This window comes from Petaurus breviceps, unplaced genomic scaffold (genome assembly GCF_028583685.1).
Source record: "Petaurus breviceps papuanus isolate PSGF00001 unplaced genomic scaffold, PetGlider_PUasm1.0 90822, whole genome shotgun sequence".
Taxonomy (NCBI): domain Eukaryota; kingdom Metazoa; phylum Chordata; class Mammalia; order Diprotodontia; family Petauridae; genus Petaurus; species Petaurus breviceps.
In genome coordinates this window covers 11229265-11246499 of record NW_027187351.1, presented here as the reverse complement: position 1 = coordinate 11246499, position 17235 = coordinate 11229265, and the positions used below count along the sequence as shown (strand labels likewise).

Here is a 17235-nt window from a genome sequence, read left to right as displayed (position 1 = left end):
TAAAGGAAAGAACCCAAGCTACAATCAGTGAAATAACTAAGGTTAAGTCACAAAGGTAGATTTTTTTTGGAAGGAGGCATGCCAGATCCTATAATTTTTATTGGTGCAGCTCTATCCCTGCCCCTATACATCAGCAGCTTTTTTGAAATTTGTAGTCTTAGAAAATTGTCTGAAGCAGTGAAAGGTTGAGCTACATGCCCAAGGTGCCACAGCAAGTATTTGTGGGAAGAGAAATTGGAACCCAGTTTCTGATTCCAACCAGTTTCATAGAGTCAATGCATTTCCCTATCTCACCACAAGGTGGATTTTAACCCAGCATATTCAACTAACAACCTGAGAATCTGTATGGGAGAATGTTACATGGATTATAGGATCATAGATCAGGACCTGGAAGAGGCCTCAGAGTCCATTTGGTCTAGTCCAGGGGTGGGGAACCTACCTGTAGCCTCACAGCCACATGTGGCCCTCTAGGATCTCAAGTGTGGCCCTTTGACTAAATCCAAACTTCACGGAACAAATCCCCTTAATAAAAGGATTTGTTCTGTAAAAGGCCACAGTTTTCCACCCCTGTTCTAACCCATTCACTTAACAGATGAGTAGACTGAGGCCTGGGAAGTTAAGTGATCTGTCTAAGATCACACAGATTACCTAAATGTCAGAGGCAGGAAAATAAATAAAACACTGGACCACCAAATTGGTATGTCTGGGGACATGATAAAGTCAAGACAGAATTTACTCCTTGCTAGAGAAAAAATAAATAAACTATTTCAAATTCCTGCCAATGCTCCATCTTTTGGGGGTAATATGTTATGAGCAGAAGGTAGGTCTGGAATACAAATGCAGTTGTTATTTGTTGCCCGGTAAGAGAAATGATTCTTTCTCTCATATTAATAACCAGTTAATATGGAGGAATTGTTTCCTCATTCAGAAATGAAACACCTCTAGGTTTTTCAGCCAGTCTCTATGAAAGATATTGCTGGTAGATGAGATCGTCCAAATCCTCTGGGTACATGCTGCTCACCCCACCCAAGTAGAAGACCTCGCAAGGAGATTCTAATCTAGGTGGAATTCTTACCCTACTATCTTTCATTGTTCACTGACTGTGTGGAGGATAGATTCTGGAAGGGTGCCCTTGAAGACATGATATTTTCCAGACTGCCCCAAGGAAAGAAGTGCCAGGGGTTGGACAACTGCATGGGACATCTAAGGTCCAGCATAAAATATGTTGATAGGATGCATATTGGAAATGAGTACTACATAGAAGGGAGACTTAATGCTTGTTAATATTGTTGTTCGTTGTTCTGTGCCTTTAGCTTTAATTTTTTGTATCTGTGCACTACGTTCTCTCCGTGATCTCGATGTTGTTGGGTTTTCCCCCCTTGAATTAATCCCCAGTTTGGCCATTCTTACTATGGCTTGTACTGTGCTTGGTTGATAGTTTTGATCTCACTTCGTAATTGGAGCTGTTCCCACTAATATCCAGAATCCCGTTTTGCCTAGTGTGTTCTTTGTGGTCATCGGTGTACTTAGAGGTTGCCTTTGACCAATGGGGGGGATGTTAAGAACTGTTAAGGGGTCCCTTGAACTTGTCTTTTTGAGTTGCCATATTATCCAGAAACAATGGATCCAGAGTATACAAAAAGCCTGAATGTGTCAAGGACAAAGTCATTCCCTTCTCCCCTACCCCTCCCAGCTGACATAATCCCAAATTGGATTTCCTGATGTGTCCTTGGGAATCAAGACAGGTTCCAGTCAATCTGCACTAAACTGGGAAACTGCTTGTGCAGCTGAGACCCTGGTAGATAAGCAGACTATCCTATCTTCGTAGTTTAGCACTGGGGTGGGGAACCTGCAGCCTTGAGGCCACATGTAGCCTTCTAGGTCTTTAAGTGGGGTCTTTTGACTGAATCCAAATTTTACAGAACAAATCCTTTTATTTTTATTAATACATTTTTGTTTGTCTTTTATATTTTTATTTTTAAAATACCAAAGAATAAAATATTTCAAATAAATAATCCTCCCAGACTGACCAGCACAGTTAGAACATTTGTAAGTCATAAGGGTTAAATTGATGGCTTCTATGCTCATTATTTAGTTCTAACTTCTCCTGCCTAACTGGCACCACTACCACATGAGGCTGGTTGGTGAAAGTTTATGGGAGTTGAGTATACCAGTCTGTTATTAGATTTTGACAATGATGCACTGTGTTTCTGTCTAAAGTGAAATTTGTGAATAGTTGCACAGTTCAACAGTATTTTTTAATTCTTTCTGCTTAACAGCCCAAAATGTCAAAGAAGACCAAGAGAATGCTGAAAGAAGAAAACAGACTTTTTAATGAGGATTTGAAATTGCAATATTATCTTGTTTCTGCTGAAGATGGTTTGCTTGCTTTGTGATACTGCAATATTAACATTAAAGAAATTCAATGCTCATCAGCATTATAACACTCATAAGGATCACAAATATTTTAAATTAGAGGGAGAAGAGCAAAAGGTTGTATTGCAGAAATTAAAAGATGAAAAGCAAAAGCAAAGACAGTTGCTTTTCAAACAACAATAAGGGGGGGGTAGAGCCAAGATGGTGACATAGAAGCAGGAAAACTCTGTGAGCTCTCCCCATAACCACCTCAAATACCTATAAAATATGACTCTAAACAAATGTTAGAGCTATAGAATCCACAAAGTGACAGAGAGAAATAAATCTCTGAAGGCTGCCCAGCAGGCCTACAGGAAAGGTCCATTGCAGTGTGCTGGTAGCTGAGCCCAGCCCCCCCACCCCCAGTTCGAGGTTTTAGCCCCAGGGGAGCCCTGACCAGCAATGGCTGGAGTGGATTTCAGGAGAATGGATCACCAGCAGCAGTGGTAGTTTCCAGAATTATCAACCATAAATGCCAAAGACAAAGTAAAAGGTCAGTGTGGAATTCTGTTGGACCTGGGGGGGGGGGGGCAGAGCACAGTGCGTTTCTTGCCCCTGGGGTGAGAAGTGGCAGAGGCATGGTGAGGCATGGTGCGGCTGCTTTAGAGCTCCTAGCCTGCAAATTGTAAGGGGACCAAGCAACCATTCAGAGGGTAATTGCTCTTGCTTTTAACCTGCTTGGATCTGGATCGCTGTCTTGGGTGGAGGTCCTGGGGTATGTGGCCAGTGGGCCAGAGCTTGTGGGGGCTGCAGAGAAGGCACCCAACTAATAGCTCCAGCAACTGTGAAAAACCCAGTGATTTGGGACGAAGCTCTCCTCTCTGGAAGCAGCATTCTACTGTGGCAAAAAGCTCAAAAGTCAAGTAATTGAGGGGCAGCACAAGCAAACAAAGGAGGCAAAACAAGCACAGCAATCAAACCTTAGATTCCTTTTTTGGGAACAAAAAGGATCAGAACATGGAATGGGAGGAAGACAATGGAGTCAGAACTCCTGCATCAAAAACTTCCAAGAACCAGAGGGTAAAATAGAAATTGAAAGAATTCACTGATCACCTCTTGAAAAAGATCCCAAAAAGAAAACTCCTAGGAATATTATAGCCAGGTTCTGAAGTTCCCATATCAAGGAGAAAATATTACAAGCAGCCAAGGAGAAACAACTTGAATATTGTGGAAACACAATCAGGATAACACAACATCTAGCAGCCTCTACATTAAGGGATTGAAGGGCTTGGAATATGATATTCTGGAGGTCAAACCAAGAATCACCTACCCAGCGAAACTGAGTATCATGTTTCAGGGGAAAATATGGTCATTCAATGAATAGAAGACTTTCAAGCATTCTTGCTGAAAAAACCAGAGTTGAATAGAACATTTGACATTCAGATACAAGAAGCAAGAGAAGCATGAGAAGGTAAACAGGGAAAAGAAATCATAAGGAACTTATCAAAGTTGAACTATTTACATTCCTACATGGCAAAATGATAATTGTAACTGATGAAACTTTTCTGAGTATGAAGATAGTTGAAGGGATGTATATATGTGTATGTATATGAATGTATATATATGTATACATACCTATATATGTCTATATAGGAGGATATATGTACCTATGAATACATATGTGAGTGTGTGTATATATGCGTACAGGTTTACATAGAGGGCACAGGATCAATTGAATAGGAAGGGATGATATTTAAAAAGTTAAATCAAGTAGCAATAAAATTTGAAAATAATGCCACTGAAGCAACTTATAAGATAGCTTATGTCCTTAGGAAAAATGGGAAGCCATTCAGTGATGTAAGAAATTGTGAAAGAATACATTGTCAAAGTTGTAGGATGCTTAGACCCTGATAACATTTCAAAGTACAAACAACTGCTTTTTTTTTTTGAGGGGGGGAAGCAGATCAATTGGGGTTAAATGACTTGCCCACGGTCACACGGCTAGTAAGTGTTAAGTGTCTGAGGCCCAATTTGAACTCAAGTCCTCCTGACTCCAGGGCCCATTGCTCTATTTACTGCACTACCCACCCACCCCAAACAACTGCCTTTTCAAGGAGACCCATAAGATTTCTATAGGAATACTGCATTTCTATGTGATGTGTCAAATCAAAACAACTTGACTATTTCTTTTCAAGGTAAAACTAAGTCTATCTATTCATCTATGTATGTATCTATCTATCTGGCCCCAAATCCAAGCATTAAAAAAAACCTATCTTTTTTCAAAATACTTCTAAAGGAATTTTTGATGAACATTTTCCTTAGTTAGCAAAGGTCACTGATGAGCAGGATGATATATGCGAATCATCTGAAGAACATAGAGCTATTATAGAGCTTTTAATTGGAGAATATAGTGAAAGATTCACTGACTTTGAGAATCATGACATGATACTGCAATTTGAGTATGCTGTTTTGCATTTCATCCTCACCTAGTTGATACCACCAAGATACCTAAAGAACTACAGATGGTTAAAATCTGGCCTCAGACACTTAACACTTACTAGTCATGTGACCTTGGGCAAGTCACTTAACCCCAATTGCCCTGCAAAAAGCAAAAAAGAAAGAAAGAAAGAAAGAACTACAGATGGAATTGATCAAGCTCTCAGTAGATGACATTTTAAAGTCTTTCTTTGATGCTAAGAAAGATCCAGTTGAAATATGGAAAAATGCAGTAGAATACCCATGCCTTCAGCAACATGCCCTAAAAATGCTTTCTTGCTTTTTAACCACTTATTGCTATGAATCTACTTTCTCCTACCTAACCCAAATCAAGATGTCCTTAAGGTAACAAATGACTGATACCCATCTACAGGCTCAACTGAAATCAGAGACCTCCATGCTGCAACCAAATATTCAAATGCTTTCTAACAAAAAGCAGAAACAATAAAGTCATGAAAAAGGTCAGTAAATTTTAAAGTTAACAAATGGTTTTCAATTTTTGAAATTAAGTACATAGTACTTAGATTTTTACAAAACAATGTACATTCTATAGTATATCTAATTGAAGTTTCTTGAATGCAGCCTTATTTAATGACAGTTAAATATTAATGTGGCCTTCCAACATAAAAAGGTTCCCTACCCCTAGTTTAGCAGTTTCCTAGGTTACAGAACACAGCTTTTGCCATCCCCTTGCTTCTCCCCTATACGATGGGTTTTGTCCTTTTCCCACCTTTACTGTACCTGTCCCCTTCCATGCCATGTCCCTTTAGGTGGAGATTTCTGGTATCTCCTCTTTACTTTGTTCTGCTATTATAAAAATGCAAACTTCTATGTGGATTGTGAACTCTTTGGGCTCCACATGCATGTTCATTTCTCTTGTAATAAACCTAATTTTCACATAAGTTTCACGAAGTTGTGATTGCTTGTTGACAATCCTTTTGTATAGATTGCCCAAGGCAGGAGTGGTCTCTGTCGGGGAGTGACATGATCAGAGTCATACACCCTCATTAGAATAGACCCACCTCTCATTATAATATTCACTCTCATTGTTACTGGCTATATGATGCCAGGTAATTTACTTAAATTTTCATTGCCCCCAGACAACTCTCTAGAATTATAAATTGCAAAAGAGGTATAAATTTCCTCACCAGTGAGTACTTAACCTGATGAAATCATAGGTCTAGACAAAAAAAAATGTTATCTGGGAATGGTAGAAGTGTAAGCCAGTGTCATCAATCAAGACTTTCTATGACCACTTTAGCATAACATTATCTTTTAGATTAGCTAATAGAGAATAAGCCTGATATCATGGGGAAAAAAGGTGATATCTTCTGAGTTCAAATCTGGTCTCAGACACTTGTGAATATTGTGACTGTGGGCAAGTCACTTAACCTTGTTTGCCTCAGTTCCTCATCTGTAAAATGAGCAGGAGAAGGAAATGGCTAACCACTCCAGTATCTCTGCCAAGAAAACTCCAAAATGGGGTCATGAAAAGTCAGACATTCCTGAACAACAAACTTCCATAGCCCTAATCCAGTGAAATATATAGCAATCTGAAAACTTATCTAAGCATTCACATTACAAAAACAAAATAGATGAAAAATACATTGTGCTCAGATTATGACATAAAGCTATTTGACTAGTTTGTCAAATATACCTTGGGTAGTGGCGGCAAATGGACAATAAGTTGGGTACAGAATTAAGTAACAGGAAATATAGTTGGATATCATTTGGAAAACTATATAGTGGGTTTTTTTAATGGTTCCCAATTGCTTACTGTGGCAAAAACTCATCCGTATTAGTTTTAGGGGCACCTAAATTCTTCCAGTCATTTACATCCATAGTGGTACCCTCAGTTCCACACTTGCTCACTTCACATATCCAATGAGTTGATCTTGTAATTACTTTCTCTACATTTCTTACATAAATTCTCTTATTCTACTCACATAGCCAGCATTTCAATTCAAGCCCTTACCATCTCTTGTCTGGACTATTGCAATAACTTTCAAATTATACTTCTTGCCTCATATCTCTCCCTATTCCAATCAATCCTTTATACAACTGCCAAAGTCATCTTCCTGAAGCAGGTCTTACCATGTCATCTTCTACTTGTGATCCAGTGACAGTGGCCTCTTTGCTGTTTCTCACAAAAGACACTTCATCTTCCAACTCTAGGCATTTTTACTGGCTGTCCCCTTTGTCTAGAATTCTTTGCCTCTTTACCTTAGTCAATAAACATTTATTAAGCACTTTTTATGTGTCAGGAACTATGCTAAATGCTAGAAATGCAAAAAGAGGCAAAAGACAGTCCCTGTCCACAAGGAGCTCACAATCTAATGAGAGATACAAGAAAACAAATATTTACAAATAATCAACATATAGGATAAATAGGAAATAATTAAGAGAAGGAAGGCACTAACATTAAGTTTTGAAAGGCTTCCTATAGAAGATGGTATTTTATTAGAACTTAAAGGAAGCAGGGAGGTAGGAAGTAGAAATGAGGAGGGGAAGCATTCCAAACATAGGAGACAGTACAAAAAAAAATGCCTGGAGCTGAGAGATATAGCATTTTGTTCATAGAATAGAAGGAGGCCAGCATCACTGGGTAGAAGAGTATGTGGTTGGGAAGAAAGTGTAAAAAACCTGGAAAGGTGGAAGGGGGCTAGGTTATGAAGAGCTTTGAATGCCAAACAGATGCTAAAGTAGGTAGGAAGCCAGTGGAATTTACTGAATAGAAGGGTGACCTGCACTTTAGGAAAATCATTTTGTTGGCTGAATGATGGAGGATGGATTGGAGTGGGAAAGAGACTTGAAGCAGGCAGACCCACCAGTATGCTATAGCAGTGTCTCATAGGCATGAGATGTTGAGGGCCGTGGAGGCAGTGTTAGAAAAGAGAAGGTGGGTATATTTAAGAAATTGAAAAGGTGAAGCCAACAATAGGCCTTGGCAATAGATTGGATATGGGCGGTAAGAGATAGTAAGGAACTGAGGATGACACCAAGGCTTTGAGCCTAGGAGGATGGTAGCATTCATTACAGTTAAGGGAAGTTTGGAGGAAGCGAGGATTTAGAGGGAAAGATAATTAGTTTGGGGCATGTTTAGTTTAAAAGGTCTTTTGGACATCTAGTTTGACATTTCTGAAAGGCAGTTAAATATCTGAGACTGGAAGTCAACAGAGAGATTATGGTAGGATAGGTAGATTTGAGAGTTATTAACACAGAGATGACAATTAAATCCACGGAAGTGACGAGATCACCAAATGTAGTCTAGAGAGAAAAAGAAAAAGGAGGACTCAGGACAGAGCCCTGTGGGACACCTACTGTTAGAGAGTATGATCTGGATGAAGATCTAATAAAAGAGACTAAGAAGAAACAATCAGATAGGTAGGAGACCCAGGAAAGCCAACAGTGTTCTGAAAACCTAGGAAGAAGAGAGTAATAAGGAAGAAAGGGTGATTTACAGTGTGAAAGCTACAAGGGCATCGAGGAGAATGAGGACCAAAAAAAGGCTATTGGTTTTGGCAACTAAGAGATCATTAGTTACTTTGGAAAGAGCAGTTTTGGGAGAATGATGAGGTCAGAAGCTGTATTATAAGGTGTTAAGAAGTTAGTGAGAGGAGAGAATGTGGAGGCATGTATTGTAAACAGGAGTTTAGCCACAATAGTCAAAAGAGATATAGTATGATAATTAATGGGGATGGAAGGATGAAGTGAAGTTTTTTTCAGGATGAGGAAGACATGGTTATGTTTGTAAGTAGTAGGGAATGACCCAGTAGACAAGGAGAGATTGAAAATAAGTAACAGTGGGAATGACAGAGGGGGCAATTTGTTTGAAGAGATGGGATATAATAGGATTGTTTCAGCAGGTAGAGAGCTTAGCCTTTGTATTGTTGTACCTGAAACACGAGCAAGACCCAAATAACAATTTAGAAGTGAACCCTTTATTGGTGTCATGTTGGCTGACAGGGCCCCTCCCCAAATCGATCAGCCCCGGCCTCAGACAAAGCCTCAGCTTTTAAAGGCATGCCATGCCTCCAACGGTTAGGTATTACATAAGCAGGAACTTGCAGAGGCTAAAATCAGTGATTGGTCAGTACACATTTTGAAACTCCCATTCCTGCCAAGTCTCCCTAGGCGGGGCTAAACCCGGCAGTTAGCTTACTTCTGTGAAGGAAAGCTGGTTTGGGGAAGGGGACCCAGAATGGGGCCAGGTACAACAGAATGAAGTAAGGCCACCTTATCGTGTGAGACAGAAGTGAAGGAGATAGTGGCAGAAAGCACATGAGTGATATGAGATGATGAAGAGGCCTCATGGCAGATAGCCTTGATTTTTTTTTTCTGTAAAATGTGGGCAATGTTTTCAGTTGAGAGTATGGGGTAAGAAGGAACTATCAGGGGTTGAGGAGGGCTGAAAAGATTTGAAAGAACCACTGTGGAAAGTGAGCTAGTGAGTTGATGAGGGAGGTAGCTTAGGCTTGCCTAGTAGTAGTGAAGGTTCAGTTGAGATTATATAATATAAATCTTACTCCTGACTTCCCTGAGGAAGTGAGTTAAAATCCCACCATCTGCAAGAAGCCTTTTCTGATCCTCCTTAATGATAGTGCCTTCCCTCTAAGATTTAGCTCAAATTTATCCTGAGTATATCTTGTATGTACATGTACATTTGCATGTTGTTTACCTTATTAGATTGTGAGCTCCTTGAGAATGAGGAGATGGGTTTTTTTGTCTTTAGATTTTAGGCACAGTCAATAGTCAATAAATATGTATTAAGTGCCTACTATGTAACAGTGTTAAAAGGTACAGTGTTTAAAAATAGTAGGTGTTTAATAAATGCTTGTTGACTTGATTATGCAATGAACTTCAATGTCTCTCTGTTGCATATTGGATCAAATATAAACTCTATTTGGCAATTAAAACTCTTTACAAGGTGGCCTGTTACTAATTTTCTAGTTAAAAAAAAAAACAACCCACATTACTCTCCTGTATAAACTCTATGGCCCAAACATACTGGAGTACTATTACTCACACAGGATACTCTATCTCTCTTGTCCCATCTCCAGGTTTTTGCAATGGCAGCCAACCATTTCTAGAATGCTCTCCTAGCTAACTTCTGCTGGAGAATTCTTGGCTTCCTTTAAGACAATCTGATTTTGCCTTCTCCCTAAAGCTATCTTACAGGAAGGTAGGGGGCACAATGAATGGAGTGGCAGGCCTGTAGTTAGGAAGACATCTTTGGGAGTTCAAATGTGGCCTCAGACACTTAGGAGCTGTGTGACACTGGGCAAGTCATTTAACCCTGTTTGCTTCAGTTCCTCATCAGTAAAATGAGCTGGAGAAGGAAATGGCAAACCACTGCCAAGAAAACCCCAAATGAGGGTGTTGAAGTGGCACAGTGAATAGAGCACTGGCCCTGGAGTCAGGAGGACCTGAGTTCAAATGCAGCCCTCAGACACAACACAAAAACTAACCATGTGACATTGGTCAAATCACTTAACCCCAACTGCCCTCCAAAAAAAAAAAAAAAAACCAAATGGAGCCATGAAGAAAAGGTTATCTTTGATCTAATCTGTAAACTGTCTTTCCCATTAGAATGTAAATCTCCTGAGGAAAATGCTTGTTTGTTTTGTATCCCTAGTGCTTAGAACAATGTCTGGCACATATAATTAATTCTTAACAAGAATTTATAGATTGGTAGACTTTTAACACCAATACATTCCCTATGGTACTTCATGAAAATGAAAGAATATTATCTCTGAAGAATTAAAAAATAAAAGGTAACGAAAAGACTAATGGTAGGTGTAAGTAAGCTTTGGCTTTTGCGAGTAGTGATTTCCATAAGAGATGAAAAGACATTGTAAAAGATAAGTATGACTAGAAACAGGAAAGCTGGTCATATAATGTGAGAAACAACAGATAGAATTATTAACACATTTGTACCCTAAGGTTTTCTTTTTTAAAGAGGGCTGAAATTTAAGTTGGATGTTGAACTGATTCTGTGCAGTTTGTAGAAAACATGAACAACAATCATACTGGATAAAGGATGGAAGGGTTTTAATATACATCGCTGAAGGGAGAACCAAAAATGATCTACTCAAGTACCTCTATACTGCCCCCACCAAAAAATGGAACATCAGTTTAGTCCAGTTGGTAGGACATGGAAAATTAAATATAAGAACCAGTTCTCTATCTTGAAACATCTTAAAATATTTTTAAGAGGAAGTATTTTATCTTCTACCTGCCAAAAGCAGGCCTTGGTTCTGAGTAAGGTTAAGAGTAATGCACAACTATCAGAATCTGGGATCCTACAGGTGAAATTCCCATGTTCTGTTGAGAGGGGAAGAAAAGAAGGATGTGGAGCTTTCTGCAGCTTTTGATCTAATCAGTCATTTACTTTCTGTTATACTTTCATATTTTGGCTTCTTCAACACTTCCTTTTCCTGGTTTTCCTTCTTGTATGACCATTCTGTATTATATTTGAGATTGTGTGTATCATCTGCCTCATATCTGCAATGGGTAGGTATACCCTGGCCTCATCTCTTACCTTTCTATACTCTGTCATGGTGATTTCACCAATTTCCATGGGTTAAATGAACTTTTCTAAGCATGTGGTTCTCAGATCTATATGTCTAGTTCTAATTGAACTCTTGACCTCCAGTATCGTATTATCAACTGTTTGCTGGCTATGCCCAAAATGGAACTATATTTATTTACCACTGCTTAAAATTTTCTTAATATAATATTTTATATATACTATATATGTGTTTTTGAAAAGCCTGTTGCTATATCTTTCTCCAACTCCCTCCTAAACTGGGGCGGGGAGGGGGAAAATGGGGGAGAGAAAACCCTTGGAAGAAATATGCAGAGTAGACAAGCAAATCAAGTTCTCACATTATCTGTGTCTGAAAATGTATGTCTCGGTACCTTGAGGTAGGCAGAACATTTCATCTTCCATACTTAGGAATTGTGATTGTTCATTGCACTGAACAGAACTCTTGTATCCATCCAAACTCATCCCCTCTTTCCAACTAGCCTATTTCTATTGATGATATGGCAACCTTTCTAGTCACCCATATTAAAAATCTGAGTCATTCTTACTTCTTCCTCTTCCTCACCCCCTACATCCAATCAGTTGCCAAGTTTGTTTGCATGTCATCCACCTCCATTAGATTGTGGAAGGTGGGAACAGATTTTCAGTATATCCCTAGCCCTTAACTCAGTGCCTAGCACATAGCAGATACTTAATAAATACTTATTGATTGCCTTTTAACCCTTTGCCTCTTAGAATAAAATACAGACTACTCACCTTAGTATTTAAAGCCTTCCACAACTGGGCTCCTGTATACCTTTTTTTGAAAATGGTATTTTATTTTTTCCAACCACACGTAAAGACACTTTTTAACATTCAATTTTTAAGAACAATGTGAGTTCCAAATTTTCTCCCTCCCTTTCTTTTCTCCTCCCTCCCTAAAGATGGTAAACAAATTGATATAGGTTATGTCCATATAACTTCCTAGACATTTCATATCACCCCTCTTCACAACTATGTTCCAAACTGGTTTACAAGAGATTCCCGGAACTCACTTTGCCATCTAACATCTCTGCCTTAGGCTGTTCCCTTGTGCCTAGAATGCAAACTCTCTTTACCTCTTAGAATCTCTATTTTCATTTTAGAGATCAACTTAGTTTCCATCTCCAATTGGAAATCTTTCCTTTTCCCTCCATTATTAGTGCTGCCTCCCTCCTGAAATTTTTTTTTTGCCTTTTGGAGGGCAATTGGGGTTAAGCGACTTGCCCAAGGTCACATGGCTAGTTTTTTTTGTGTGGGTGTTAAGTGTCTGAGGCCAGAACAGAACTCGGATCCTCCAGATTCTGGGGCTGCCGCTTTACTCACTGCACCACCTAGCCCCCCCATTTGTATTTCTTTCTTTTTTTTTAATTGTATTTTTATTTTGCTTTTTGGGGGGCAATTGGGGTTAAGCGACTTGCCCAAGGTCACACGGCTAGTTTGTGTGTGTGTGTGTGTGTTGTATTTACTTCTAAAAAAATGTATCTCTCTAGTAGAGTGTAACTCCTGGAGGCCAGGACTTTTTGTTTATTCTTTGTGTCCAGAGTGCAGTGTCACATGTGGTAGACCCTGAATGAATGTTTTTTGAATCAAAATAGATTGTTTTTAGACAGTAAATTTACAAGGACTTTCTCATGCTGAGCAACAATTTAATTTCACTTTTAAAAAAATGTATATTATAGTTCTGTTTATGGTGGCAAAGAATTGAAAACTGAGGGGATGCCTACCAGTTGGGGAATAGCTAAATGAGTTATGGCACATATATATGATGAAATGCTATTGTGCTATAAGAAATGAAGAAGAGGAATCTTTCAGAAAAACCTAGGAAAACTTACAAACTGATACAAAGTGAAGTGAGAAGAACCAGGGGAACAGTAACAGCAAAACTGGAAAGATAATCAATTATTAAAGACTTACTAACTCTGATCAACACAATGATCAATCACAATTCCTGAGAACTCATGATAAAACATGCTATTCACCTCCAGATGGAGAACTGATGGATTCAAAGTAGAGGCTGAAGCACATTTTCTTCTGTTTCTTTCTTTCCTTTTTGGTGCATGGCTAATGTGGGAATTTCTTTTGCATGACTATATATTTATGATGGATTTTTTGAGAAAGAATGTAGAGAATTCAAAACTGAAAATAAAATAAAATTGAATTAAAGATGAAGTGCATAACAAAAACTAAATAAAATCTATGTGTTATAAATGCACCTAGGGGGGTAATTTTATTGAAAACTGTTTAATGACAGATGTCAAGGGTATTTCCAACCCAGGGAACTAATGATGGGCAATTATATTAATTAAGTTTGGACTCAATCAGTAAATTAACATAGCTTTCAATTCTAACATAACATTCCAGAAAATTCTTAGCATAATAGATTTCTTGCCATTTCCTCAGTAATCTGTGAATTTGCCACAATATTTTAAAATTTTTGCCTTTTTTTGCATCCAACATTATGAAGTAGAGTGAGTGTAGAAGCTAAATTAGCTACAAAAGTATTAATTGGCTAAAATAAGTTTTATGGAATGTTCATAAGTGGGCTAGGGATTATATAGAAAAAGAAACATGCTTAAAAGAAACAATAACAACATGCTATTATTTGAAGGAAGAAACTATATATTAGCCTCAAAAATTTGTAGGAAAATGCCAATGGAAATGTAGATTTTTTTTTCACTAAATGCAATATGCCTTCAGTAATTTAGTTCCCTTATTCTTGGTCCATCACTTGGTAATAGCCAATGTCACAGGGAAATTAAATTAATTTTCTGAGAAGTATGCATAATCCTCTTTGAATGCCAGCCAGCTCTATATTTGCTCATACAGGGAGATAAATGCTATTCTCTTACATACCTGAAGCAAATAAAGGGATGTAGTAAAATTTATGGAACTGGTTAATTGCTTTAAAGATATCAAATTATAGTGAAATTTTTTTGCTAAAAATTTAGAGTTTGGGAACAAATTATTTCTATATTGCATTCACAAAATTCAATATCTCTTTGTCCAAGGATGTTTTCAACTATTTGATCATAAATCAGCTCTAAGTGAAAAAAATTGTTGTTTCCTAAAATCTATCAGAAGAATTTATCTTCACACACACTATGTATTAAGTTTTCTTTAAAAGTTTATTATTACTGCAACATAACATTGTGGTAAGCTGAATCAGTTAAAGATTTTGTTGCACAGTATTTTACAGTGTTTGGCCATATGTTGAAAACTACCAGGATGCTTAATAATCTCCACTATTGCATTAATATTATTCTGCCTTACTGCAGTCTACTGCGGTATCAGGAAACATTCAGGAGTATTAGATCACATGATGCAGTGCTACTTGATAGCATTAGTCAGTTGCTAGAGATAATGGTGATGCCTGTGATACTATAAAAATTCTACTTTTCTTATTTCATAGCCGTTTCAGGTGTTCATTCACAGCATACATAGGGCATCTTCAATTCTAAAACAACAAAATGAAATACCAATGCAGATCATTACTCTTGTCTGTAACTTGGAGTCTTAGATTCAACATACATTTAGAGAATACTCTGGGGGTTCTGAAATGTTAGGTGACTTGCCCATAGTCACTCAGCTTATGGGCTGAAGTAGGACTTTAATGAAGGTCTATTCAAGTCTTATCCTCTATCCATTAAGTCCTGTGGCTGTTCTCCATTTGCCTCTACTGCAGAGTTACTCACTAAACCCATTTATTACTTGTGTGAACTGGGACAAGTCACTTAACCTTTTCTTGACTTCAATTTCCTCTTCTGTCAATTGAGAAGGTTAGCCTAGATGACTTCGAAAGTCCCTACCAGCTCTAAATCTATGCTGTATGAACAATATATTAAAGCCATTCCTACAGTTCATTGCTTTTGGGGGGCATTGCCAAATTGCTGTATCAAAAAAGTTAAGCAAGTTTTCCTGGCATTTTGTTTGATTCTAAATTTAAGTCACGTGCAAACGTGCTTTCTGGAATACTACTTTCCAAAAGAAACAATTTCTTGTAAAAAAAAAATCTGTTACATATTCTCAATTTAATGCTTGTTCGACCTAGGGCAAGTTATTTAACCCCCATGGGTCTGAATTTCCTTATCTGTCAAAGAGATATTTGGACTAGAATGATTTCTAAGGTCTCTTTCAGCTCTAAATCAAAGATCCCATAGGGCAGCAAGTGTGGTTAGAAAAAAATTGCCATGGCTGTCATTATAATTGCCCTTACGGATAAAATATTTAAACTAGAATTGTCTAGCAGCTTTCTAGTTACTGAATTCTGTCTGAGACATACTTTTGGGATGACAGTCCACGAGGAGCTTCACTCATGCGGTAGCTATTGCTGCAGCAAGCTGCAGTTTACTGCAGGAGAGTAACGTTATCTCCTTGCTGTAGATACAATGCAACAGTCAACCCTTGAGCTTTGCTAATGCCTAAGGAGCCTTAGATGTCATAATGTAATAAATCATAGCTTCCATAGTTTATTCACCAAGCGTTTCGCAACTGCAATAACATAAACATCCATCTACTATAAACTACCATAGCCTTCGTGGTGACTTGTGGGTCTACAATGGAGCAATGCTATTGCTTCCCAGTCTTCCCCAAGCTTTATAAAAAGGAGAATCAACCCCTATACCTCCCATCTCCCACACTACGGGAAAAAAAAAATCAATCAGTTCAGTTCCCAAGTTAATCCCTAAATCCCTTGAGGAATCAGGTCAAAGAGTTTAAAATAGTTGTTTCCATCAGATTCGCTAAGAGACAAAATTTAGTACCCATAACAGTAGACTAACCACACTCCGCCCCCTCTTCCCTCCCCCCCTTCCCGCCCCAGACCCTCCAAGCCCGAAGAATTCCCCCTAGATTCGAGGGAAGAGGGGGGGGGGGGATGATGCAGTTCACACCTCCTGTCCATCAACAGAAGCTTGGCCACTTGGGAAGGCCTCTATAGACTAAGGGGTTGCCCAGGGGATAGTTTCCTCCCCCACCCCTACCCAACCCAGCTTTGGAAGCCGCCGAACTTCCTCGGTTTTCCGCGCATGTGAGCACTTGTTTCTCCTTCCCTAACCCTATCTCATCCCTAACTTCAGAAGTGTACTAGTGCAGGTCCCGGTGCAGTGTACTAGGCAGGGTAGAACCTACTGAAGGCTAGGCAATACTTCCTCATCTTACTTCTCCCCCACGCCCCCCGCCTTCCCTTCTCCCCTAGGTCTTGGTCCACCGCAGCTTTGGCTAGTGAGGAGAGCTGGGGAGCTACAGACTATCTAAAACCATAAGAAAATCATCAGTGTGTGGACAGTCAGCTTCCCCTCCATCCCCCCCACCCCCCCCACTCCTTACCCCCTCCCTGCCACTGCCTCAGCCGCTTCACCAGGGCCGGATCCTTCCTGCCTGGGGGGCTTGCAGCAAAGCCCAAGCCTTCTGGCAGCGGGCAGGGGCCCCCCAGAGGGGCTCCCGGAAAGCCTTTTGCAGTCGTTCGCTGCTCAGGACTCAGTGTACCTCACTTGAAGCAGCCATGTTCGTTCTCCCCCTCTGCAGCATCCCCAACCTGTGATGTCATCAGCCAGCAAGCCAAGTCAAAACCACCCCACTCTTTTCCCTCCTCCTCTCCTCCCCCCTCCCGGGGAGCCGCCGGCAGCAGGCAACTTGGGGATGCGCTCGCGCGCCCCACCCCCACGGCTCCTTCCACGCCAGCCCCTTCTCCAGTCCCGGGGTCAGCATTTAAATTGGGTGCTGCTGGGATGCTGGAGCTGGAGGCGTCTACCGGGCAATGCGGCGGGCTCGACCGGAGCTGGGGCTCCCCTCTCTCGGTTTCCATGCAGCGCGGCCGC

General features: G+C 39.6%; 1 protein-coding gene across 1 annotated transcript in view; it reads right to left on the bottom strand.

The window, feature by feature from the left end:
• BEND6 (BEN domain containing 6) overlaps positions 1 to 16964 on the bottom strand; it is a 94018-nt gene extending 77054 nt beyond the window's left edge. Inside the window, exon 1 of the mRNA XM_069070706.1 lies at positions 16745 to 16964. The gene's annotated coding sequence lies outside the window, so the exon portion shown is untranslated. The remainder of the gene's footprint in view (positions 1 to 16744) is intronic.
• Positions 16965 to 17235: the final 271 nt, after the last annotated feature.